The sequence below is a fragment of the Pinus tabuliformis genome, chromosome 7 (assembly GCF_031772625.1).
Source record: "Pinus tabuliformis cultivar Carrire ecotype Pingquan chromosome 7, CPIR1, whole genome shotgun sequence".
Classification (NCBI taxonomy): domain Eukaryota; kingdom Viridiplantae; phylum Streptophyta; class Pinopsida; order Pinales; family Pinaceae; genus Pinus; species Pinus tabuliformis.
The window spans coordinates 329,624,555-329,650,639 of record NC_142293.1 but is presented as its reverse complement, the minus strand read 5'-3'; the positions used below and the strand labels follow the sequence as shown (position 1 = coordinate 329,650,639).

The following is a 26,085-nucleotide window of genomic DNA, read 5'->3' as shown; positions in this document are numbered from 1 at the left end:
GTTGGAGAAGGTAACGTGTCATTATGGAAACCAACTATTTGATTATTTAATATATTTGAAATTCGTTGAAGAACTTAACGTGTCATTATGGGAACTAACTATTTGATTATTTAATACATTTGAAATTCGTTGGAGAAGGTAACGTGTCATTATGGGAACTACGGAATGAATTATTATTTCCGTTACGAGGGCAAAAAATTTAACGGTTTTCAATTCCGGTTTAAAGCGAAAAAATAACTAAAATCAAAATCCAGAGCGAACCCAATTCAGAAATACCAAATTTCGTAACTTCTCCTTTGGTCATTTCTCCACATGCAGTTACAGCTGCCTTCTTTACACACATATATAAAATATAATATATATAAACAGATGCATAACATGTATATAAATATTGAAACAGATTCTTTTACTGGAGCAGAGAAGGTTTATCAAATTTAAAAAAGAAAATATTTACGCAAAAGGCCAGGTGTTTTTATTGGCTCCCGTTGGGGGCGGCCTTTCTAATACAACATTGTAAATACAGATTGTATTCAGATTGATACAGCGTTTTTCAACCATGAGACGACGGAAAAACTTGTTGTTTGGTACGCCTAGTATATTCATTCAGGCGCGGACCAGAGTGTAACATTTATTAGTATCAATCGTGTTTGATTGATAAAGCATTAAATGCACATTCAGCTGGAGTCGTAGAAAACCTTCCCGACGTGTCTTGACAGTAATCGTAGGTCATGTAATTTTTGCGAACCCAATCAAGATTCCCCACTTGAGATTCATCTAGGCTTTGAAATTCCGGTTGTTCCCACCAATTGTTGGCACATGGAAGAGATGAATTAGATGGCGCGCTGCATGCATTCACTTCAAATGATTGGTAAGAGGCCACAAAAGGAGCTTTACTCCAATCTATTTTAACTCTTCCTCCATCAGTGGCCCAGTTTTCCCCGTTCCAAAGGGTGGAGAGGATCCTCATCGGTCGACTATTCGGATATGGGATACCCGCAGTTTCTTCATTGTTCTTGAACACCCTGATGGGGATAGAATCAACCCAAAATCTGCTCACAATATGCAGATATACATATATTACAATACAAACAAAGACTAGAAATAAATTCATGATCTGTTTCAGTTATAAGGAATAAGCACATACACGATTTGATTGTGGTTCCAAAGAATTGAATAGTTATGGAAGCCGGCCGTGGCCACAGATTCAATCTTTGTTCTCTATTCCCAACGCCATTCGCAAAGACGTTGGTTTGTAGAGTGTACGGATTTCCCGGCAGATTCCCCAGAAATTCGTAGTCAAGTTCATCGTGTGAAGCCGCGTCCGACGACATCTGAATGAAAAATACCAACATTAATATATTGAAGTTTTAATTATCTATGTCGGAAATTGGGTTCAAGTACTGTAAATTGATAATGAATCTTCATTCTTGTGTCAAAATAGCTACTTACATAATACGAAGTGACTGTTCCTGCCGAGTTTCCAGACACCAGCTTAATACTCATGCTCAAGCTGCCGAAGAGGTATTCGTTTTTGGACTGAAAACCAGAACCAGATGAACAACTAAAATTATTATTACAATTCTCAGCATGCAATACATTTATGTTCATGAAAAGGAAATATTGTACCTGAGGCTTTATCCATAGTGAGCTGCGCCGTTTGGCCATTATTCAACAATTGAACGGTTCCCCATGAAATATCGAAATTGTCGCCGAAGCTGGAGGATTCTACGGAGGATAGAATCAGAATCAGAATCAGAATCAGAATTTCTCGCCAATTGATTCCAAATCCTAAAAACTTTGCGCAGCGCTTCATTGCTGATAATTATATTAAAAGGCTGGATTGTCGAAGTACTGCACATCTGAAAAACAAGCTGACACGAATGAATCCCCTACCCTCTAAATATATGATGCAGAAGAGTCCCGTAATAGCTCTCATAATCAATACGAGAGAATAATGAAAATGAATGACATCAGAGAGCAGATGGCTGTCGCGTAGTTATCTAAATGAGTACTCCATGCTGGATTCCGTTAATTCTATGATTGTTCAAATGATACGCAAAAGCTTTGAAAGTTTTCGTAGGTAAAATAGGAAGAAGCTTGACAAGCCGGTAATGCAACTATTTATGTACGGTGTTTGCAACTTTTATGTACGGTGTTTCGTTTCTTGATAAGTTATAAATTTTTAAATATTTAAATTATTCCAATTAGATATCAAAAATATTGTTTTTGTTAAATTATAAATTCTTATATCTTTAAATTACCACAATTAAATATCTCTTGATATAATTGTAATTACTAAATTTCTAAATTTGATATTAGAGCTGTAACCACTAAATTTGATATTTAATATTAAACTTTTAAAAATTACAAATTCGCCATGAAAAAAAAGAAAACATACCCTTCAAACTACGAAAGCCCTCATTGAATTCATTATAAATACGTAAGTAAATCCGAAGGATGTGTCTGCATATGCGTGGTATGGCGTTTTTAATAAGTTAATTAGCCGTAAATTTGTGAAAAAATCAAAAGATCTTGTTCACATTGGGACCGGATGGCATTCCTAATAAACTGATTAAAGTATTCTCGAATCAGAAAATTTCACTGAACCTCCGGCTGGCACCGAACTTACAAAAACTTTCAATGAACTCCAACTCAATAATTATGAAGCTATGAGTTTGATAGTCCATCAAATTTATACTATGCTTTTTTCTTTTGTCTGATAGTGGCTGTTAACAGATTTGATTGGACGCCTGCTGTGCATTATAATACCATTGATAAGCCATTTGATCGAATTTGAAGGCTGTCCAGATGTAACTTTTCTATTGGTTTAAGAGAATTGGTGTTAATTCTTTTGAGATGCGTGCAAGACTTAAACCTGCTAAATTTTTTAGTGATCCGTCTTCTAGAGCTGGCAAACAAACACATAATAATTCTGGGTGAAATATTGGATTAATTTGAAATTATTTCATATTATCTTGAAATATTGGATTAATTTTAAATGATTTCTAATTAGCGTGAAATCTTGGACTAACTTGAAACTATTTCCGATTGGCGTGAAATCTAGGATTAACTCGAAATTATTCCGCAGGATTATCTGTTCGTTATTTTCAATGCGTGCATGACTGTGTTGGGTATTTTTAATGGGGAAAATACCAAAAACCAAATATTCAAACACACAGAGGCAATGCTCTGTTTCTTTTGCTCCAAGATCTTTTGTGCACACAGAAGACTTAAAAAAATTCACTGAGAAACAGAGGATTTCACCATAAAATATTTCTATTCATTAAAACAAAAAAAACATTCACTGTGTCTCCATATAAGAATTTACACTGCTGGAAAAATTCCCATTAACATTTACTGCTGTAAAACCTCCATTCACATTTACTGGTGTAAAACAATTTTACATACAGCTGTAAAAGCAGAACTTACACAAACTTACAAAAACTTACTTCGTGCAAAACCACACATGGTTTTCGCTACATAAAAAAAACTTCACAAAACATTGCACTGCTGTGCATACATCCTCTGGTTCTTTTCTTCTTTTACCGCACCATCAACGTTTTTTTTCACTGCTGTGAATACCCATACATCTTTTTTTTTACCTCCCGTGTGCAATGCATAAAATTTTAAAAAGTCAATACAAAAAACATTAAACTTATGACATACGATTTCCTATTTAATACATGCCGTATATAAATATATATAAAAACATATATTATAACATGCCCATGCTCATATTAAAAGAGCCTCACCAAAATCTTGTACCAATCATTAAATTCTTTTACCTACGGCGGTCAACCATAAACCTTTTACTCCACGCAAAACATTGAATTGATGTGGGTTCGTATGCAGCTCCAGGTGATCAACGGCGGAGAACACGGGAGCAAATCCAACGGTGGAGAACAATATCGGAAGACCAACAAGTGCTGAAAGTTAACCTCCGAGATTCTTATGTTGCGTTACGTCAGGGGTCAACCACGCGTCAGCTCCATATTTTCTCGGAGCTCCTTCCCGGATTATTCCTTCGTCGGCAAATAGCTCCGAGAAAATCCGGTGAACGGTTTCTGGCTTGGTTCACGGTTTTTCTTGGTCTGCGTTGAAATTAGATTTCAACACTCCCCTTTAATTTCAACAGCTGGGCATTCAGTCATACCCAGACACTTTCTCAAAAATTCAAAGCTCTTCTGATCCAGCGGCTTTGTCAAGATGTCCGCAACCTGTTCTTGAGTCCTGCAATGTTCCAAGACAATTTCTCCATTGTTCACCAATTCTCTGATGTAGTGAAACCTTGTATCAATGTGTTTCGTTCTCTTATGAAACACTGAATTCTTTGACAATGCAATAGCTGAGCTATTGTCAAAAAAAATCACTGTCGCTTCTGCCTGCTCTTGGCTTAAGCTTCTCAACATTCTTCTCATCCACACTGCCTGACAAGCTGCTGCTGTCGCTGCCACATATTCAGCCTCTGCTGTAGACAATGCTACAATGGACTGCTTCTTAGAAGCCCATGAAATGGCTCCTGAACCCATATTAAAAACATAACCGGAAGTGCTCTTCCGATCATCTACACTTCCAGCCCAATCGCTGTCTGTGTATCCAACCAAATCTGAATGTTCTGAGGCATGATATAAAATTCCAAACATTTTGGTACCTTTGACATACCTCAAAATTCTCTTTGCTGCCTGCCAATGTGCCTCCTTCGGCCTCTCCATGAACCTGGAAATTAAACTAACTGCATACATTAAATCAGGCCTAGTTGCTGTTAAATACATAAGGCTGCCCACAATACTTTTATACAAGCTAGGATCAAAATCCTTGCTGCTGTCCGCTCTGCTGAGTTTTAATCCCATTACTGTGGGAGTGATGGCTGCCTTGCATTCTTGCATGTTAAATCTGTCCAAAACTTGATTTACATATCTTGCTTGAGATATAAAAATTCCTTTTTCATTTTGATCTACTTCTATGCCTAAGAAGTATCTCAAGAAACCCATGTCAGTCATTTCAAATTCATCCTTCATGACTGATTTAAAATTCTTAATGAGCTGATCATCATTACCTGTGAAAATAACATCATCAACATATAAGACCACAATCAAAATCTTACCATCCTTTTCTTTGATGTAGACTGTGGGTTCTCCTTCACATTTGTCAAATTCATTATCCAATAGATATGAATCTATCCTGCTGTACCATGCTCTTGGCGCTTGCTTCAGCCCATAAAGAGCTTTCTTCAATTTGCACACTTTGTGCTCTTCACCTTTCTTCTCATATCCAAGAGGCTGTTCCACATAGACCTCTTCCATTAACACTCCATTTAGGAATGCTGATTTCACATCCATTTGGTAGACTTTCCATTTGTTTTGTGCTGCTATGGACAACACTGCTCTCACGGTTTCCATTCTTGCAACCGGGGCGAAAGTCTCCTCATAATCTCTCCCATACTGCTGCTTGTAGCCTTTGACAACCAGCCTTGCCTTGTGCCTTTCTATCTTGCCTTCAGCATTGCTCTTGGTCTTATAGACCCATTTCACACCAATGACTTCTTTGCGTTTCGGTAGCTCAACCAAATCCCATGTTTTGTTTCTCTCTATGGCATTCATCTCCTCATCCATAGCTTCTATCCATTTCCTATCTTTGATTGCATCTTCGAAATGAATAGGATCATCAACATGACAATACAAGGCAAATAAGGAATTCATTCCTTCTTCATAAATTTCACTTAGATTTCTAAACTTCTTACCTCTTTCACTTGGTGTGCAAGTGCTTGAAGATGCACTTGAATTTCCTCCTTGTGGTGTGCTTGGAGAAGCACTCTCATTGATCCTCAATGGTGTACCTTGCTGTCCTTGTGTTGGCGCTGCTGTTTGGGGATTCATTTCAGCCACCTCCTCTTCATCTTCATCATGAGACAAACAGTTCTTGACATTGACTGTTTTCTCTATGCTTCCATCCCAAGCTTCCTCTTCTATGAATTGAACATCCCTGCTTACAAAAAACTTCTTGGTAGATGGAATGTACAGCCTGTAGGCTTTGGATTCATCACTGTATCCAATGAAGATGCATTTCTCCCCTTTGCTGTCCAACTTCCTCCTTAGCTGATCTGGAATGTGTGCATAGGCCACACATCCAAAAACTCTCATGTGGGTGACTCCTTGCTTTCTCCCACTCCATGCCTCTTCTGGCACTTTGTTCATGACTGCTTTTGTAGGACACCTGTTCAATATATAAACTGCACAATGTACAGCTTCAGCCCAATACTCATTCGGCAAATGCTTTGCCTTCAACATACTCCTCGCCATATCCATGATGGTCCTGTTCTTCCTTTCAGCAACTCCATTTTGCTGTGGGGTGTACCGAGTTGTAAACTGTTTATGAATTCCATTTTCTCTACAAAATCTTAGGAATTCCTTGGAGATATATTCACCTCCTCTATCAGTTCTCAAAACTTTAATGTGCAGCCCGCTTTGGTTTTCAACAAATGCTTTGAAGTTTTGGAATTTCTCAAAGACTTCACTTTTGTTCTTGAGGAAATATATCCAAGTCTTTCTTGTAAAATCATCAATGAATGTCAAGAAATATAGGCTGCCTGCTAATGATGGAGCTTGCATTGGTCCACACAAATCTGAGTGGATAATCTCTAAGGGTGTCTTTGCCCTTATACTCTTCCCTGATGGAAAACTTTCTCTATGTTGTTTTCCCAAAATGCAGCCTTCACATAGGCTGTCCGGTTTCTCTATCAATGGTAATCCTCTTACCATTCCTTTTCTGCTCAATAAGTTTAGACCTCCAAAATTGAGATGCCCAAATCTCAAGTGCCATAACCAGTTCTCATCCTTTGGCACGCTTTGGAAGGCCTCTTGGGTGACTGCTGCCATTTCCCTTTTGTTTTTCATGTCTGCCCTGATCCGGAGAGGGAACATCCTGTTCCTTGTCATCCTCACTTCAGCAATGCATCTTTTGCTGGGTGGTATATCCATGATGGTGCATACATCATTCTTAAAGAAAACATTGTACCCCTTATGGACAAGCTGTCCAATACTCAAGAGATTACATCTCATTCCGGGGACATAGTAGACATCTGCTATGGTTTTCCTTTCTCCTTGCTTTGAAAGTATTTTTATTTCTCCTTTTCCCATAACAGACACTTTACTATCAGTTCCTAGTGTGACTTCTGATTTCACATTTTTATCTAGAGCAGAAAAGAAGGCTATATTTCCGGTCATATGGTTGCTGCAACCTGAGTCTAAAAACCATATGTCCTCACTATGTGTTTCAGCCATGTTACAAGCTAACAGAACATTGTCTTGACTGTTGTTTTCTCTTGTAACATTTGCATTTTGTCTGTTGTTCATATCATGTTGTTTCTTTCTGCAATCACTAGCATAATGTCCATACTTTTTGCAATAATAGCATTGAACATTAGATTTATCATACCTTTGTCCTTGAGCATGATGTTGATCTCTTTGTTGGCTGCTGCCTTGGCCTTGGTTCTGATTTGGATTGCTGCCTCTTCCTTGTGCATTTGATGAGTTGTTCCTTCCACCTCTATTCTGGCTTCTGCCTCTTCCTCTTTTGTTTCCTCTGCCTTGACCTCTGCCTCTTCCAAAGGACATCTGGGTCTTGAAGGCTTGCTCAAGAGATGAGTTTTCATTCCTACTCAACCTCTGCTCATGTGTTATCAGTGATGCATGTAGCTCATCAACTGAATAACTTGAGAGATCCTTTGTCTCTTCGATGGTGGTGACTATGGCATCAAACCTTGAGGGTAAGACCCTCAATATTTTCTCCACAATTCTTCTGTCTTCAATGGTTTCTCCATGAGTTCTCATTTGTGTGATTACACTAATCACATTAGTGAAGAATGAGTCAATGTTATCTGACTCCTTCATGTTCAAGTTCTCAAAATCCTTTCTCAGCAATTGTAGCTTTGCTGTCTTCACTCTCTCCATGCCTTGATAGGCTGTCTTGAAGGTTTGCCATGCTTCATTGGCTGTCTTAGCTGCTGCTAACCTTGGAAACATACTCTGGTCTACTGCTAAATACAACAACACACGGGCTTTTGAATCTTTCTTCCTATTGTTCTTCAGCAGATCCTTCTCTCCTTGAGTTAATGCATTGAACTCAGTTTCATCTGCTGGTTCTTCAAAACCTTCTTCAACTATTTCCCATAAATCTTGGGAAGCAAGCAGAGCTGTCATAGTTATTGACCAGTAGTCATAGTTCTTCCCATTAAACTGTGGGAGCTGGGTGTTAAACAAACCCATACCAGTGCTTGTGCTGGCCATTCCTTGTATTCTGATCTATGCCTCTAAATCCTTGACTATGTGTTTAAAACAAATCACTGCTTCTTCAGCAACACAAAAAAACTTTTTGGAATACCTGAATCTTTTGTTGACTGTCTTCTGTCTGCCTGAGAAGTTTTGCTGCAGCAACAACCTTCTCCCTTCAGCTTCTTTGTCTCCTTCAAAGAGCCTAAGCCTGCTCCGATACCACTGTTGGGACTTTTTGATGGGGAAAATACCAAAAACCAAATATTCAAACACACAGAGGCAATGCTCTGTTTCTTTTGCTCCAGGATCTTTTGTGCACACAGAAGACTTAAAAAAATTCACTGAGAAACAGAGGATTTCACCATAAAATATTTCTATTCATTAAAACAAAAAAAACATTCACTGTGTCTCCATATAAGAATTTACACTGCTGGAAAAATTCCCATTAACATTTACTGCTGTAAAACCTCCATTCACATTTACTGGTGTAAAACAATTTTACATACAGCTGTAAAAGCAGAACTTACACAAACTTACAAAAACTTACTTCGTGCAAAACCACACATGGTTTTCGCTACATAAAAAAAACTTCACAAAACATTGCACTGCTGTGCATACATCCTCTGGTTCTCTTCTTCTTTTACCGCACCATCAGCGTTTTTTTTCACTGCTGTGAATACCCATACATCTTTTTTTTTACCTCCCGTGTGCAATGCATAAAATTTTAAAAAGTCAATACAAAAAACATTAAACTTATTACATACGATTTCCTATTTAATACATGCCGTATATAAATATATATAAAAACATATATTATAACATGCCCATGCTCATATTAAAAGAGCCTCACCAAAATCTTGTACCAATCATTAAATTCTTTTACCTACGGCGGTCAACCATAAACCTTTTACTCCACGCAAAACATTGAATTGATGTGGGTTCGTATGCAGCTCCAGGTGATCAACGGCGGAGAACACGGGAGCAAATCCAACGGTGGAGAACAATATCGGAAGACCAACAAGTGCTGAAAGTTAACCTCCGAGATTCTTACGTTGCGTTACGTCAGGGGTCAACCACGCGTCAGCTCCATATTTTCTCGGAGCTCCTTCCCGGATTATTCCTTCGTCGGCAAATAGCTCCGAGAAAATCCGGTGAACGGTTTCTGGCTTGGTTCACGGTTTTTCTTGGTCTGCGTTGAAATTAGATTTCAACAGACTGAAGCTTGCCAAACTTTTTGAGGGAGATTTGCGTTCTAGACCTGGTAAACACTTAATAATTTAGGTTGAGATGGGTCTCCGATTATGTTTTGCTTGAAGTCTTGGCTTAACTTGAAATATTTCTAGGAATGAGCTACGTCGCTATTTGCTCGGGCCCCATATGGATGATCATCTCACTGGAACAGAGGCGTGCACATAATGATGAGGAAGATGTTTATTTATATTATCGAGTGACTAGTCTTGTATGCTAAATTCAAGCCGCTACTGGGAAAATATATTCAAATAATGAAGTCAAGTCAGTATTGGAAAAACTGACATCACTTAATTCGCATACAGTAGAGAGAAATGCTTTATCTGGCTCAAAGTCGCACAGAGAAGATTGAAATTGCTTTACGTTGCTGGCGTGAAGTTGTGAACCGCCATACCGTTGTCTGTCGCTGGTTCACGTACTTTTGTCTCTTCCTAAATACCCACTGCAAACAACTTTATTATTTCTTTATTTCTATGGTGGTGAAAACAGAGGACTCGGCCCATATAATTTGTGTGATGACAGAACAAATCAAGATCGGTTTTGTCTTTTCATTTTTTTTGCAAGTCAAACACACGATAAGAGGTGTGGGCATTGCCATCGATATGTGGATTGCGGATTCTTCAAATATTTATTAAAAAAAAAAAAAAAGTGTTGTATAAAGTTTTGAATTATAGTTACATAAATTAAATAATGAGTTAAGTATATAAAAATATTTAGTTAATGATTTAATACTTTATTTATATAAATTAAATGGTTAGTAAATATTTAAATATATTTTTTTACATTTTTTACATAATTATATAATATATTTTATTAATAAAATTTTAAAAATAATAAAAATTAATTAAATATATTTTTATTTTCTATTATTATTATTATTAGATAATAAAGAATATATATATTTTTGATCATGAAGATTTATCTTAATTTACTATGGAGATTCTTAATTTATAAGTAGATATTGTTAAAATACTATGGACCAATATTATTGCTTATCAATACCACATATCTAAAATGTCATAACTCACTTCATATGACCCTTGTTCAATATTCTAAAAACTATCTACCATATACCTAATAATTATTGATAATTAAGTTATTTAAGAATTATTAGTTATTCATGTATTGACCACTAAATTATTAGCACAACCATATAAATCAAATGGTTAGTAACATCAATATGCATCAAAACATTTGCCAACACTTCCAACGTGATACATCTTTGGTTGTTAAAATTAAAAAAGTAATAAAAAATCACTAAATTATAACTTTAATTTAAATTATTCATATTATTAAATAATCAAAAGAATTAACATATAAGTTAAACATATATACATCTTAAAAACATGGATCAATATTCTTAACCATAAATATTTATCCACACTTTACTATGGAGATTCATAATTTGTAAATTCGCTTTGTTACAATATCATGGCTTATCAATACCACATGCCCAAAAAACTCTCCACTTAATATTTTTTTATAATTAAATTAAAATTGTAAAACCCCTATTCTAAAATAAACACACATATCGGCTTAATTACAGTCTCAAGCTTTAAAAAAAATATAAAAATTAATTAAACTATATTTTAATTTTAATTTATTATTATTACTAATAAAAAAATTGATGTATGAGTAAACATATATACATTTTTAAAGATATTTACAAAATTCTTAACCATCTATGCATATTACATTGCCACGATTAAACAAAACCATAAAAAACTATAGCATGACTTATTAATATTACATATTCAAAAAAACCATAATTCATGTTGACATGACACATGTTCATATGCCTTTTTTTTAAATTGATCTTTCTAATTAAAAAATAGAAAATACATCATTATTTTTTAAATAAATTTTAACCTTTGATTTATAATTATTATTAAAAATATCCTAAAATATTATAGATAAATTAGATCTTTAATAATTAAATTAAAATTCTAAAATAAGCGTATCTATTAACAAAATTAATTCAAATAATATAATAATAAAAATTCCCATAAAACAGTTTGGCCTTTTAAAGTTCAATTAAATTTTATAGGGGTAATGAGAAAGAATTTTAAACTTTTAAATTTTATTAAATGGTGATGGGAAAGAATTTGACTATCGCTACTAATCCAATTATATTTTGCACATGAGGAAATATGGTGAAAACCACAATGAGCCTTCATAGGTAGGATTGTGTAGCGTAGCGTAGTTACTTTGAGTAGGAGATGGAACGAGGCTAATAGACAAAAGGGATTAGAGAGCGAGAGAAGCACAGTATGATCCTAGAAGGCGCCTCTTCTAGAGTAAGAGTAAGAGGGTTTCCACTGAGGATTTCAAGGTTCCAAATGGACATAGTCACTAGCAGTGGCTTATTGTAACTAGGCATTATGGTTTCAGGTTCATTTTTTCTGGTCCGCGTTCATTTTGATCCATCGCGTCATGTTTTTAGAACTAATATGTCATAGTTTTATGTCTCCATTTGATTTATTTTGAGTTTTTTGAGTCTACTTAGTTGTATAGCCACTAACTGGGGTGGTTATTTTCGAGTGTTTTTTCCTCTCTTGGGGTGGTGGTACTATTTTTTACTGGATCATCCTCTTTTGTATATTCCTCATGTTGGGTCTGATTCCCATGGTATCTTCTCTTGACTATTTTTGGCTCACTCTGCACTCATTACCATCCTTGGATGTTGGGGTTTACCTTTAGGTATATTCGTGTTGATTTCCTTTATCAGATCGCATATAGAATGCCCATTTTTTACTTGGATGACTTTCTCCTTTTTTCAATCAGAAATCCTCCATATTCTGATGATTTTCTATATAGCGATATACATTCTTATTTGTATTCTTCGGACCCACATTCCTTCCCCCTTTTGACGTCCAAATTCCTATCTGGAGTGAGATTCTCAATATTATATGTCCACATTATAACCAAGGGGATGGACGTTGTATGTGTCCCAATAGTTTTCTCCCTCTCTGGAAATGGTGGGTTAACTCCTTCATCATTTTTAGGCCTTGCAAGGCTTTTGGTTTCCAGTTTTGTAATAGGTGGTGGACTTGTTTAGGGTGTTGTTGTGAAGGTGCATAGATCCTTCTCATTTACATTGGCTTTGGTTGGATGTTGTATCTCTTGGATTGCTCTGCCAAGGTTCCGGACACTGGGGTAGTTCGATTATTCTGTGTCAGGAAACTGTTTTCTGACGTATTTGAATTTTTAGTTGGTGGTTGTTTGGATTTTTCTCATTGAGATGACTTGGGTCCGCATCACATTGTTTTTTCTGACAGTCTGGATATTGTGATCCTCGTGCTGATGCTCTGGATCGAGCACTCCATTTTTTATTCCCATTCTCTCAGTACTTTCCCCTTTTGGATTGAGAACCGAAGGCAATACCTCTCTTTTGGCAGTATGTGGGCAATTATTCTCTGCGCGTCCTGACTTCATAGTTGGTGTTTTGTAGATCCCTAGCCATTTTTGGCAGAGATTTTATGATGGCTACTCTTAATTATGATCTACCACCCTTACGGGTTATTAAGTTTGTTTTCAATACATTCTCTTATTCTTCGTATCTCCTTTCTTCTTTTAGCTCTATGATATTTAGGATCTGTTGGAGTCAGAAACATCGGCACATGAGGCCTACATACGTGCCACACTGGATGCCGAATTGAATTACCATTTATATTCCGGGTCGGAGCAAATGGGGGGCCCAAATGACCTGGACACTTGGTGCATGGTGTAAGCCCTGATGCACATGCGAGATGGTGGGCATGCGGTTCCTAGATTGCATGGGGTATATGACACGGAAAACGGATGGCGATCCCAGCGTCAACAACTTTCCATTAAAATTACCTCTTTGGTGCTTGCACTGTGTTTTGGCCATGATGTTTTGATTGACCGTGTTACCAGCTTGCAGAAGTGGATGCTTGTTGGTAAATGGAATTTCACCGAATTGAGTGAAGCTGATATGAGGAACTGGTTGAAACTAAATGGAAGTCTCTGCTAGGCTACATGTCTACGATGGTGAGGTTGTTCAGCGGCTGGTACAGTTTCCATTTCCTCAGCCAGGGTGACTTAATGAAAATTAAGGCTATTCCATGGATTAAAGGGAGGAGTTTCCTAGCTTTGTATTCTTGGTATGTGGGTTTTAATTCTTTGAAGGAGATGCCACAAAACAAATTGATTTGAGTAAAATTGCCTGGATTGCCCATTGAATGCTGGACTCGACAAGTTTTTATGGACATTGGAAATGTTATTGGGAAATTTTTTTATGTCAACATGCGGTGTTTGGGTGCAGAAGATAAGAGAATTGCATGGATTCTGATCGGAAAGGAGTATAGAGGTGGATTTCTGGACCACATTGAATTACAATGGAAGGGCAACCACCTGGATTTCTTGGGGGTACCTTTCCAGTGTCTTAACTGTCACCATACTGGACATCCTTTGGCATGGTGTCCTCGCAAACTGGGAGGTAGGCATATGGCACATAGGCGGCATTGTTTTGGTTCGTTGGAGAAGGTTGATGCTACATATGTTATACCTAGTAACAGAACTGGGGTGACAAATCATTGGCGTGATGCATAGCGTTCATTAAGTACTCTGCCTTTTTCTATCCTTTACATCCCAATGTTTTTCAGACTGCGAAACATAATGATTCTTCTCCTATCATTGTTCCTTCATCCCCCTAGACTTCAGAAGGGTTTGGTGCTCCTTCGGTTGATGACACCTCACCATCCCCGCTAGATAGGATTCCCGCCCCCCCACTCGTATTGACCCGCCACAACCAAATATTGTACCTCCCCCTTCGACGACATATGACGCGCCATCCTCCTCGCATATTACGTATATCCCCGTGTCGTCCCCTTCACGTGTCTCACATCCATCCCCGGGGTTTAGGACCCGTCCTACGTCGCCTATTTTTCCCCTATATTCACCTACCAACTCTATAGATAGTGACCTTGAATTCCTCCTCCAGAAGAAGACTTTGGATCTTCGAACCCTCACTGTCCACAAGCCACCTGGCTCATCGTCCCCCTGCATCAATCCTTCCTCGGTGGGCAATATCACCGTCCGTCAAAATAAAAATCGAGATAGCAGACATTTCAGGGGATGTGCTCAACCTCTTCCTTTTATTCCATTTGACCCACATGCCCTCACTTATGTTCCTATCGCTTCTACTACCTCTCCTTGGGCCCTTAGAACACAGATGCTCGCACCTGAGTTAACATGATTTTCATCCTTTCATTGAATATCTAAGGTCTGGGGGCTACTCCAAAATATCTAGCCCTTAGGGAACTTTTTCTTTCTCTTCGTCCCTATATCATCCTTCTGCATGAAACTATGCATTCGGCTCTGCAAGTGACAAAATATTTCAGGAAGATGCTTCCTGATTGGAATATGGCAGCCACTTGTGTTGTAGGTCTCTCGGGGGGTCTAGTGGCTCTATGGGATCCTCGATGGGTTAATGTAAAGGAATTTTCATGTTTTCTAGGCATCCTTCTTGCTGGTCATGTCAAAGGTTTAAAGGTTTGAATTCATATTTTAAATGTATATGCCCCATACAGAGACCGGGCAGACTTTTGGAATAACCTGATAGTGTCAGAGATTCTAGGACTTGTGTCTCTTGTCATTGTAGGGGATCTGAACTATACCATTGGTATGGACGAGGTATGGGGGAGGTCTAGAAAGGTTGATGCTAAGGCTGAATAGATCAAATATATTATTATCGATTTCACCTTTGTATATATAAACCCATCTACAATTGTTCCAACTTGGGACAATGGAAGTTCGGGGGATGTGTATGTGGCGAGGAGGCTGGATCACTTCCTCTTACATGAACAGTTAGTTGAGAGACTTGGGACCGTCTAATCACATATTGTGAATAATTATATCTTGGATCATCGGCCCATTATCCTACGCTGGAGGAGTGGGGGCCTCAGATGTGGGATGCCATTTAAGTTTAATCGTGTGTGGTTGGAAGACCCGGATTTTAACAATCTTGTGCGGGAAGTCTGGAACCGAGTCAGGTAATGGGACATCTCTCCCATGAAGCATATCCTGGATAAGCTTCGAGCTCTTAAGGGGGAGGTAAAATCATGGGAGAGGAGAAAATGAAGTCAAATGAATAAAGAGTTAAATGATATTTTGGGGGAGTTGGATGTCATATGCCGGAAAATGCTTGTGCATAATCTACCGGTTGTTATTAGTAATCGTATTCAAGCTCTAGAACTTAAAAAGAAACATATACTACTTATTAAAGAGTCTACTTGGCGACTAAAGAGTAGGGCCATATGGATTCAGGAAGGGGATAGGAATAATAAATTCTTTCACAGATTTGCTAATCATAGAAGAAATATCAACTCCATATGGGAGACCACTGATGCAGCTGGTAATCGATCTCAAACGCAAAAGGACATTTACAGAGACATTGCACTACATTTTCAGAAGGCCTACTGTAATAGGGACTTGGATAGTGTTGATGACCAAATTTGGGGGGTGGAACTATATCCCTCCATGTTCAATGAGGATGCAAACTCAAATCTATAAAAAGCTATCTCGGGGGAGGAAATCCTGGGGGTGCTTAAATCTTTTAAGGGGGGAAAGAGTCTGGGACTTGATGGGTGGACGGTTGAACTTTTTACACATTTCTTTAACATTTTTAAGTAGGATCTTCTTGATATGGTGGAGGAATCATAGACCAAGGGATATATACACCCGCATATAAATTCTACATATATTGCTCTCGTTCCAAAAAAGACTCCCTTTGATTCATTCTTGGATTATAGACCCATTTCACTTTGTAATATTATATATAAGATTATCTCAAAAACTATTGCTAACAGGATTAAGCATACTCTATCAAAGTACATATCCCCTGAGCAGTTTGGTTTCTTACAGAATAGAGAAATTCATGATGTTGTGGTGATTGCCCAGTAATTCATACATTCGATCCATTCTAAAAAAATAAATGTTTCTATTATGAAGGTCAACTTACAAAAAGCATATAATTTCCTAGAGTTGGGATACCTGAGATTGGTACTTCATAGAATTGGTGTCAAGGCCAGATGTGCTGAGTGGATTATGGCATGTGTCTCAAATGTTAGTTATGATGTTGTTATTAATGTTTATCCCACATATTTCTTTAGGGACACGAGGGGACTCAGACAAGGATGTTCATTCTCTCCTTTATTATTCATATTGGCAATGGATGGGCTAAGTTTACATATCAAAAAAGCGGTGGCAGAGGGACAGTTTCATGCACTGAACTTGGGAAGAGATATCAGAATTTCACATAGTTTTTTTGTTGATGATGTGCTCATCATGGGGATGCTCAATAAGTTTGCATGGCTGACACTTTTTCATATTTTTGTAAAATTTGGGAATGTTATAGGACTATACATGAATCTACATAAATCTATCATTCTACATGGCATGTGCGATATGGAGGTTATTGCATATATACATAGAATTTTTGGGGTGGATTCAGATTTATTGTCGGGGGGCATGAAATATCTTGGCTATCATATTAAGCCTTGTAGTTATAAGGTAAATGATTGGATGTGGCTTGTGGACCGTTTTTATAAAAAAATTACTAGGTGGGAATTCAGATGTTTATCTTTGGGGGGTCGTATCACATTGACCCAATCGGTGATCACACAGTTGGGAGTATATTGGGCACATTTATATCATCTCCCTCACACCATTATTAAGAGTTTGAATCAGATTATGGCCAAATACATCTGGTCTGATACGACTAATAATAAAAAACTCCACCTAGTCAAGCTGGACCATATCTCCCTTCCTAAATGACTGGGTGGCTAGGGGATATTGAATCTGAGGAGATTTGGTTGGGCGTTACTGCAGAAGTCATTATGGAGGGGTTTATTTGGGAATGGCATATGGGGCAAGATTTTAAGACATAAGTATCAAAAGGACCATGAGTTTCTTGTCTAGATGTGCATTTGGCGTATTGGGATGGCATCGGGCTCGACCATTTGGCTCAGTTTCATAAAAATCAATAAATGTATTTTTACAGAATCTCGCTTGGAAACTAGGTTCTAGACATCGAACTATTATTGGAATGGATCATATACTAGGAACATAATGTGACAGACATATATCAGATGGCTTTATACATTGCATCAACAGTCGTGGGATATTCTTTTGGAACCAGGTCATTTCTGAATGGCAGGGTCAATGTCCAATATGGAAACGAGCGTGGGAACTGGGCTTGGATGGGCATATGGAACGGGAGTGGGAGCAGATTAGTACTGGCATGAAGCTTTTAGGAGTATGTCGTGAGGCAGATGGGGACAAGATTGCCTGGATAGGCAAGATGAAGGAAGGTGGCATTGTGGTCGTTGATGTATATAACGCTCTCTGTCACCAGAAGCTCCAAAACACTGAGGTATGTTGGTTCTACAAATTCTGGAAATCTAAAATCCCCATTAAGATCATTCTTTTTCTTTGGCTGGTTTGGAAAAACAAAAATCTAACATGGGAGAACCTTCAAAAGAGGAATTGGCAAGGGTCGGGGATTTGTGTACTATGCAAGAAAGCAGAGGAGGAAAATACCCATATTTTTCTTAAATGTCCTATTATTGTACATGTTTGGAGTAATCTTGTTGGTTTCATTGGTTTACCCTATAACCAATATGACAACATTATTGTATGCTTCAGTTGGTGGAGTAAAAAAAATCCTACATGGCAGAACATCCCCCTTGTTCTCTTCTAGGAAATTTGGGCATGGCGTAACAAAATCATTTTTGAAAATTACAGAGATAATGATATGCAAGTGATGGAATGCATTATAAGATGGTATACATTTGGAAAACAACACGAAACAGGGTCTAAGAAGATCATTCACAAAATGCAGGCCCTAGGATGGAGTACCCAGCTAGATTTTTTGATGGTGCGACACAAAGGAACAGATGTGGTTGTGGCTTTTGGATTGCTATATCAAAGGAGCAGGAATGTTGGGTCCATTGGGGCACTGGTAGAGGCACGAATATGAAGGCTAAAGCGATGGCTCTATGGGGTCTTCTCTGGTTCTCACGCTATCTTAACATCTCTTCCATTCACATTTTTGGAGACTCAAGGATTATTATTGACCATGTTATGGGTTGCGCAAAAGTAAACCAACCATTTCTCCATGGATGGCTCAGTCAAATCGAGAATCTTTGGGCCTCTTTTAGAGACTCAACGATTGTGCATATTGGATGGGACTTCAATAAAAATGTTGATCGCCTGTCTAAGAGGGGGCTTCAGGATGTTTTGGATGGGATGCACATTGAAATCAAGTTGGGAGATAACATAGTAGATGTCAGGGTGCTTCCTTTTCCTGGATAGCATCAACTTTTTTGGAGGAGAACACATCTGATACATGCTGCTTTTTGATATTTTCCAGTGGTTTTTTTTTGACACTGTTTATATCTTTTCTTTGTTTGTGCATAACATACTTTACACACAGATACTTGGTTGTTGTCTATTTAGATCAAAATGGATATATGATTGTAATTGTTTCTTTGTATTAATACCACTGGGTACATAGTCACAAATTTAAACAGCATTATTTTGTGATGACAAGTAGGGATGGATCTTAAGAATACAGTATTAGAAGTACTATGATGGCTTTTGGCATTATTCAATGCAATATGTACTAAATATATTTGGATATATATAATGTTTTTTTCATACTGAAAGTTGGTCAAATTTAACCCAATTCTAAGTAATTTGTATATGGATGAAAGAGGGTGAGGTGGTGATGTTACAATAAAAATTGATGCAACGATGTTAAATTTTTTCATTAAAATGTTAAAGGTTGCCTAAGATGTAACTTTTCTATTGGTTTTAATCCTTTTCAGATGTGTGTTAGATTTAAACATGATCATTTTTTTAGAGTAATCTGTCTTCTAGAGCTGGCAAACACATACAAAGTTTGTTTGTGACAGGCTTCTGGTTATTATTTGCGTGGAATATTAGATTAACTAATTCAAGTTATTTCTGATTAGTGTGAAATATTGGATTAAATTGAAATGATTTCTGATTAGCGTGAAATATTGTATTAAATTGAAATGATTTCTGATTAGTGTGAAATCTTAGATCAACCCGAAATTATTGCAGAGGAGCATATGTGTGTAATATTTTCCTATTGTCGTGAAACTTGGAATAACTTGAAAATATTTCAGAGGAGCATCTATGTTATTTCCAGATGTGTGCATCCTGAAACATGCCAAACCTACCTTCTAGAGCTAGCAAGCACTTCATAATTTAATTTGAGTTAGCTATGTGATTATAATTTGGTCGAAGCCTTGGATTAACTTGAAATTACTTTTAGGAATGAACTAGTTTAAATTGAAATTAGTTCTAGGAATGAACTAGTTTAAATTAAAATTAGTTATAGGAATGAGCTAGCTCGTTAAATGTTGTGATAGGAGAACGAGATTGCTTTATGTGTTGGAAAACATTAATTCCAACCGACCTTTTGCATTAAATGTGTTAGGTATGAAGTCTAGTGTTTTTTAGAGAGTTAAAAGGAAGTCTTGTGTCTTAGAGTTCAAATGACTTCTTGAAGAACCCATTGTGACCGATAATCTAGAGAATCAAGAAGCTTCATCACCAAGTATAAAAATTATTCTCTGGTAATGTAAACTCTAAGTTTGTTGTGCTATCTGTGTTCTCCGTTTTGGTATCAGATCAAGGTTAAGCTTCGATGTTGTGAGTCTTTGTTCTCTGTGAGTGATCAGAGTGAGAGATCACTGAGGGTGTGTTGCAGAGTGTCTGTGTGCAACACATTAAGGTTATGGTGGAAGTAATACTGGCTGGAGGTTGAGTGTTGAGAGTGGGAGTTATTTCCTGTGTGCATCCAGTGTGTGAGAAAACGTTGCGTGATTTTCGGAGACCATTGTGTTCAAAGAAGTCTTTGTGTGCATATAGCATGGGAAATCGGTGAAGGAAGAGATTTCTTATCACTATGTGTGAGAGATTTTGGTTGTAAGTGTCGCTGCAAGGAGAAATTTACTTGTGTGCTGATAAGAAAGGGTGCGCTGGCCAGAGGGCGAGGTTTGGGTTCCAGTGAGTCTTGAGAAAGCAAGATCTGAAGGAGGCCTATGTTGAATCTTGAACAAGTTTCTGATGATCATAGTTTGTTTCGGTTTGCAAGCTCAAAGAAGCCTTCATGGTATAGGTTGTGCTTAAGGGTAAAACCACATTCTCAATATTTTTATAAATAGGCTACACAATATTTAATCCAAAACTTATGCTATACCTGGTGATAAATTTGGTATTTTGAAAAGAAAAAAATGAAGTTTTTTATTTGGTTTTAAGTTGAAGATTCGATTTTCTAAAAGTGGGATATTTTGGAAGTGGGATATTTTATATATTGGAGTTATTTATGGTGATTTCGAACTAAGTAAAATGTAGTTTGTGATCGTTGATTCGGTTTTTAACTGGAATTTTGATTTTTTTGAAGATTTTAAAGAAGAGATGAATTGTAGCAATGATGCTTGCGGAAAGGTGAAATCAAGGTCAATTATGTTTATAGAATGGTGAAAACAAGGTTTGGTTTGTATGTGTTAAAATAAATAAATTAATTTTATTTTTTTTTTTTTTTTTTTTTTTTAAGGAGGGAAGCCATATTATCCAATGAAATTGGATCAAATTTTTTGACTTATGCTTGAGGGTTTATATGTGTGAGGAAATTATTTATGAAAATTAGTAATTTTTGGTGGTTGGCACTTCCTGAAAATAAGTAATGTGACTAATATATTGGCAGAATCTTATTTATCTAACGGTGAAAACTATGCAAATTGGAAGTTTAAGCTACAAACTTTGATGGAAGGCTACAATATATGGATGATTGTGTCTGCTGCTGAAGTCAAGCCAGTGCTCCCCCAAGCCATAGATGTTACAATTCAAGATTGGGAGTGACAAGAAAACAAAGGGAAGGTGATTTTTGCGGATGTTTATTAAGGATTCAATTATTCCACACATTAGAGAGTGAACAACATCCAAGGAGACATAAGACACTCTCACAAATTTGTATGAGACAAAGAATACAAATAAAATATTGTATTTGAAGAGTAAGCTTCCATCAATCAAAATGGAATAAAATGAAAGTACCAATAATTTTATTTCTAGAATTAAGGATCTAAAAGTTAAATTAGGTGACATTGGTGAAACAATATCTAGTACAAACTTGGTTATTGTGACATTAAATGGAATGCTTAATGAATACCAGATGTTTATCACTGGTCTTTCAGCTAGAGAGAAGGCTCCTACATTTGATGAGTTGGTAGGTATACTTATGCAGGAAGAAGAGGGAAGCAGTCCTTCAAAGGAAAATAGTGTGAGAAAAATAAAGGGAAAAGGCCACAAGTAAGATCATTTCAAGGCACACCTTCAACAAGGTCAAATGCCAAATCAAGTAGAGATGATGTATGTTATTATTGTGGAAAACTTGGTCATTTTGCTAAGAATTGCACAAAAATAAAGTCTAATCAATTTAACAAAATAAGGCATACAGGAAATTATGTTGATAGATATGAGGCAACCAATCATAATTTTAGAAACCTTAAATTATTTATGTCCAATGTTGCTTTATCAGTAGAAACTGATGATGATAATGCTTGGTGATATAAGTTTTATGATGCCTAATGGACAAGAAAAACAAATTCAAAATGTGGTGTATGTTCCAGGATTAAATAAGAACTTAATTTCAGTCTCTACTATTACAGATCGACATTTAAAAGTTGAATTTGTGAAATCACATTGTTTGGTAAAGGATATGCAGGAAAACTACAAGGTTGTGGCAAAATGAATGAGAGTTGGAGGATAATACAAGTTGGATATAACGAAGAATAGGCATCAAGCTTTGGCATCAACTTGCATGACAAATATAGAGCTTTGGTATCAAAGGTATGGACACCTAAATCATAATGACCTAATGACACTTTGAATGTGAAGGTTGTGCACTAGGAAAACAACATAGGGAAGAATTTATTGTGCATGAAATACTTGAGCTAGTGCATACCGATGTATGTGGTCCAATGCAAACTAAGTCACTTGGTGGAGCAGATTACTTTCTTATATTTATTGATGATAGCACTAGATACACCTAGGTGTACTTTATAACAAATAAAAGTGATGTGTTTGAATACTTTATAGAATTCAAGAGTATGGTTGAAAAGAAAATAGGAAAGAGCATTAAAATGATTCGATCATATAAAGGTGGTGAGTACACTTAAGGAGCTTTTGTCAAATACTATAATCAAAATGGAATTATGCAATAATTTATAGAACCACATACACCTTAGCAAAATATAGCTGAGAGAAAGAATAGAACATTAGTTAAATGTGCTCGTAGTATGTTAAAAACTAAAGGACTTTCTAATATTTTTTCAGTTGAAGCTATTAATATAGATGTATACCTCAAAAATAGAAGCCCTACAAAATATCTTGAGCACAAAACACCATTCAAAGCATTTTATGGTTTTAAACCTAAAGTTAGTCATTTAAGGATATTTGGATGCAAGGCCTTTGCTCATATTCCTAAATAGGATAGGAGAAAATTAGATGCCAAAGCTATCAAATGCATTTTTATTGGATATTGTACTGATAAAAAAACATATAAAATGTATGATCTAAGTCCTCAGAAAGTCTTCGAAAGTAGAGATGTTATATTTCATGAGCATTCAAATAAAAAAATAAAAGAAGATGAACATAATGTATGGAAACGTACTTATGACAATATTAAAGAAGAAGAAGAATTTGTGGAATCATCTCAAGCTCAAGAAAGCATGGACATTCCAAAAGACATTTCAAGAAGCCAAAGTCCACAAAGAAGTGATGAAAGCATTCCACAAAGAAGAAGAAAAGGAGAAGGTACTCCACAGTGTAATGAACCTCTAAGAAGGTCAACACAACATATACAAACCCCTTTAATGTCTCAATTAAGGATTATTTTTTAGCCTTTAAATTATGAACAAGCTAAAAATCATAAAGAATGGATGGAAGCTATGAAAGAAGAATATGACTCTATAATGAAAAATGAAACTTGGGAATTAACAGAATTATCTTAAAATAAAGTTCCTGTAGGATCAAAATGGTTGTACAAGACAAAATATAATGCAGATGGTAGCATAAACAAGTATAAGGCAAGATTGGTTGCAAAAGGTTACTCACAAAAGTAAGGTATAGATTATGAAGATACCTTTTCTCCAGTTGCAAAAATGAACACAATCAAAATAATGATAGCATTGGCCCCTAAATATGATTGGGAGATACATCAATTAGATGTGAAGTTAGTTTTTCTAAATGGTGACTTAAAAGAGGAGATTTATCTTGTTCAGCCAGAAAGATTTGTAAAGAAGGGACAAGAACATCTTGTCTACAAGTTAAAAACAATCCTTATATGGGCTAAAACAGGCACTGCAATCTTGGTATGAGAAAATAGATAAATTCTTCTTCCAGCAGGGATTTAACAAAATAAAAAATGATCTTAATTTGTCTATCAAGTCAGATAGAAATGGAAATATAGTATTAATCTCTATATATGTTGATGATCTAATAATAGCAGGGAGTGTTAATAAATTGATTAAAGATATAAAAAGGAAGCTATCACAAGAATTTGAGATGAAGGACCTTGGACAGATTGAAAAAGAAACAAATAAAAAATAGAAAAGCATCCCTAAAAATAGGGATCTATTTTTAGTAGTTGGAGATACACTTGAGCTATTTTTGGAAATTGCTGCCATGTGTCGCTTTTTCCTAGATTTTTGGTCTTTGCGTCATAAACCCTAGATCAACCAAATCTATTTAATGGACATTGCCAGACCTCATTTGCAAATCCAATCTTGGAGCTCTGGCATTCCCGAAGATATCTAGGAACCTTCAGCACATTCGTCATAGCTTTTCCCGGTAAGTCTTGCTTTTCTAGTCTTTTACTGCTTTTTGTATCGCTTTTGTTTCCTTGGCTTGTGAAAGTGTTGTTTTACCCGTTTTATTGAACAACCTAGCATTTTGATTTGTTTTATCTTGTATAAGTGTTGTTTTAAGTTTTTCATTGCTTTTCCTAAGTGTCGCATGCATAACCCAATTTTTGCACTAATAGTCATCGTTGTGGTGACTCTCTCCACAAGCTTCATTATTCTTCAGTTTGATCAATTATATTTTTCACATGAGGAAGTATGGTGGAAATTTAAGAAATTTGATCGAATTTAACCCAATTCTAAGTAATTTGTATACGGACGAGAGAGGGTGAGGTGGTGATGTTACGAATTTTTTTGGATGCGGCGATGTTAAATTTTGTCATTAAAAAAAAGAAAAAAAAATCGGCGATGTTAAATTTTTTCGTTAAAATGTTAAAGGTTGTCCAAGATGTAACTTTTCTATTGGTGTTAATCCTTTTCAGATGCATAAGAGACTTAAACATGCTCATTTTTTTAGAGTGATCTCTCTTCAAGAGCTGGCAAACACATACAAATTTTGTTTATGATAGGCTTCTCATTATTATTTGTGTGGAATATTGGATTAAATAATTCAAATTATTTATAATTAGTGTGAAATATTGGATTAAATTGAAATGATTTCTAATTAGCATGAATCTTAGATTAACCTGAAATTATTGCGGAGGAGCATCTGTGTGTGTTATTTTCCTATTAGAGTGATACCTTGGAATAACCCGAAAATATTTCGGAGGAGCATCTATGTTATTTTCAAATGTGTGCATGTTGAAACATGCCAAACCTGCCTTCTAGAGCTGGTAAGCACTTCATAATTTAAGTTGAGTTAGCTATGTGATTATAATTTGGTCGAAGCCTTGGATTAACCTAAAATTATTTCTAGGAATGAACCAGCTTAAATTGAAATTAGTTCTAGGAATGAGCTAGCTCATTAAATGTTGTGTCGCACATAGGAGAATAATATTGCTTTATGTGTTGGAAAACATTAATTCTAACTGACCTTTTGCATTAAATGTGCTAGGTAGAGTTAGGTAGGAATTCTAGTGTCCTATAGATGGGTTCATGAGGAATTCTCATGTCTTAGAGTTCAAGTAGCATCTTGAAGAAGCGATTGTCACCAACAATCCAGAGAATCGAGAAGCTTAATCACCAAGTATATAAAACATTCTCTGGAAATGTAAAGTCTAAGTTTGTTGTGCTATCTACGTTCTATGTTTTGGTATCAGAGCTAGGTTAAGCTTCGACACTATGAGTCTTTGTTCTATTTGAGCAATCGAGTGAGATATCGTTGAGGGTGTGTTACAGAGTGTCTATGTGCAGCACATTAAGCTTCTGGTGGAGGGCGTATTGGCCAGAGGTTGAGTGTTGAGCGTGTGAGTTTTTTCCTGTGTGCAGTCAGTGTGTGAGAAACTGTTGTATGAGTTTGGGAGACTGGTGTGTTTTAAAGAAGTTTTTGTGTGCAGATAGCGTGGGAAATTGTTGAAGGAACATATTGCTTATCACTGTGTGTGAGAGATTTTCGCTGTAAGTGGTGCTACAAGGAGAAAATTTCTAGTGTGATGAGAAGAGAGGGTGCGCTAGCTGGAGGGCAAGGTTTGTGTTCCAGTGAGTCTCGAGAA

The 26,085-nt window shown here is 36.5% G+C and overlaps 1 long non-coding RNA gene and 1 pseudogene across 2 annotated transcripts in view; one reads left to right on the top strand and one right to left on the bottom strand.

The window, feature by feature from the left end:
• LOC149247283 (uncharacterized) overlaps window positions 1–26,085 on the top strand; it is a 113,864-nt gene that overhangs the window by 27,627 nt on the left and 60,152 nt on the right. The gene's annotated exons all lie outside the window — the stretch shown is intronic.
• LOC149247285 (xyloglucan endotransglucosylase protein 6-like) lies at window positions 426–1,813 on the bottom strand (annotated as a pseudogene). Its single transcript, XR_016266488.1, has 4 exons — window positions 1,674–1,813; window positions 1,450–1,561; window positions 1,145–1,331; window positions 426–1,049 (listed from the first exon to the last, which is right to left on the bottom strand). The product of XR_016266488.1 is annotated as a xyloglucan endotransglucosylase protein 6-like (transcript).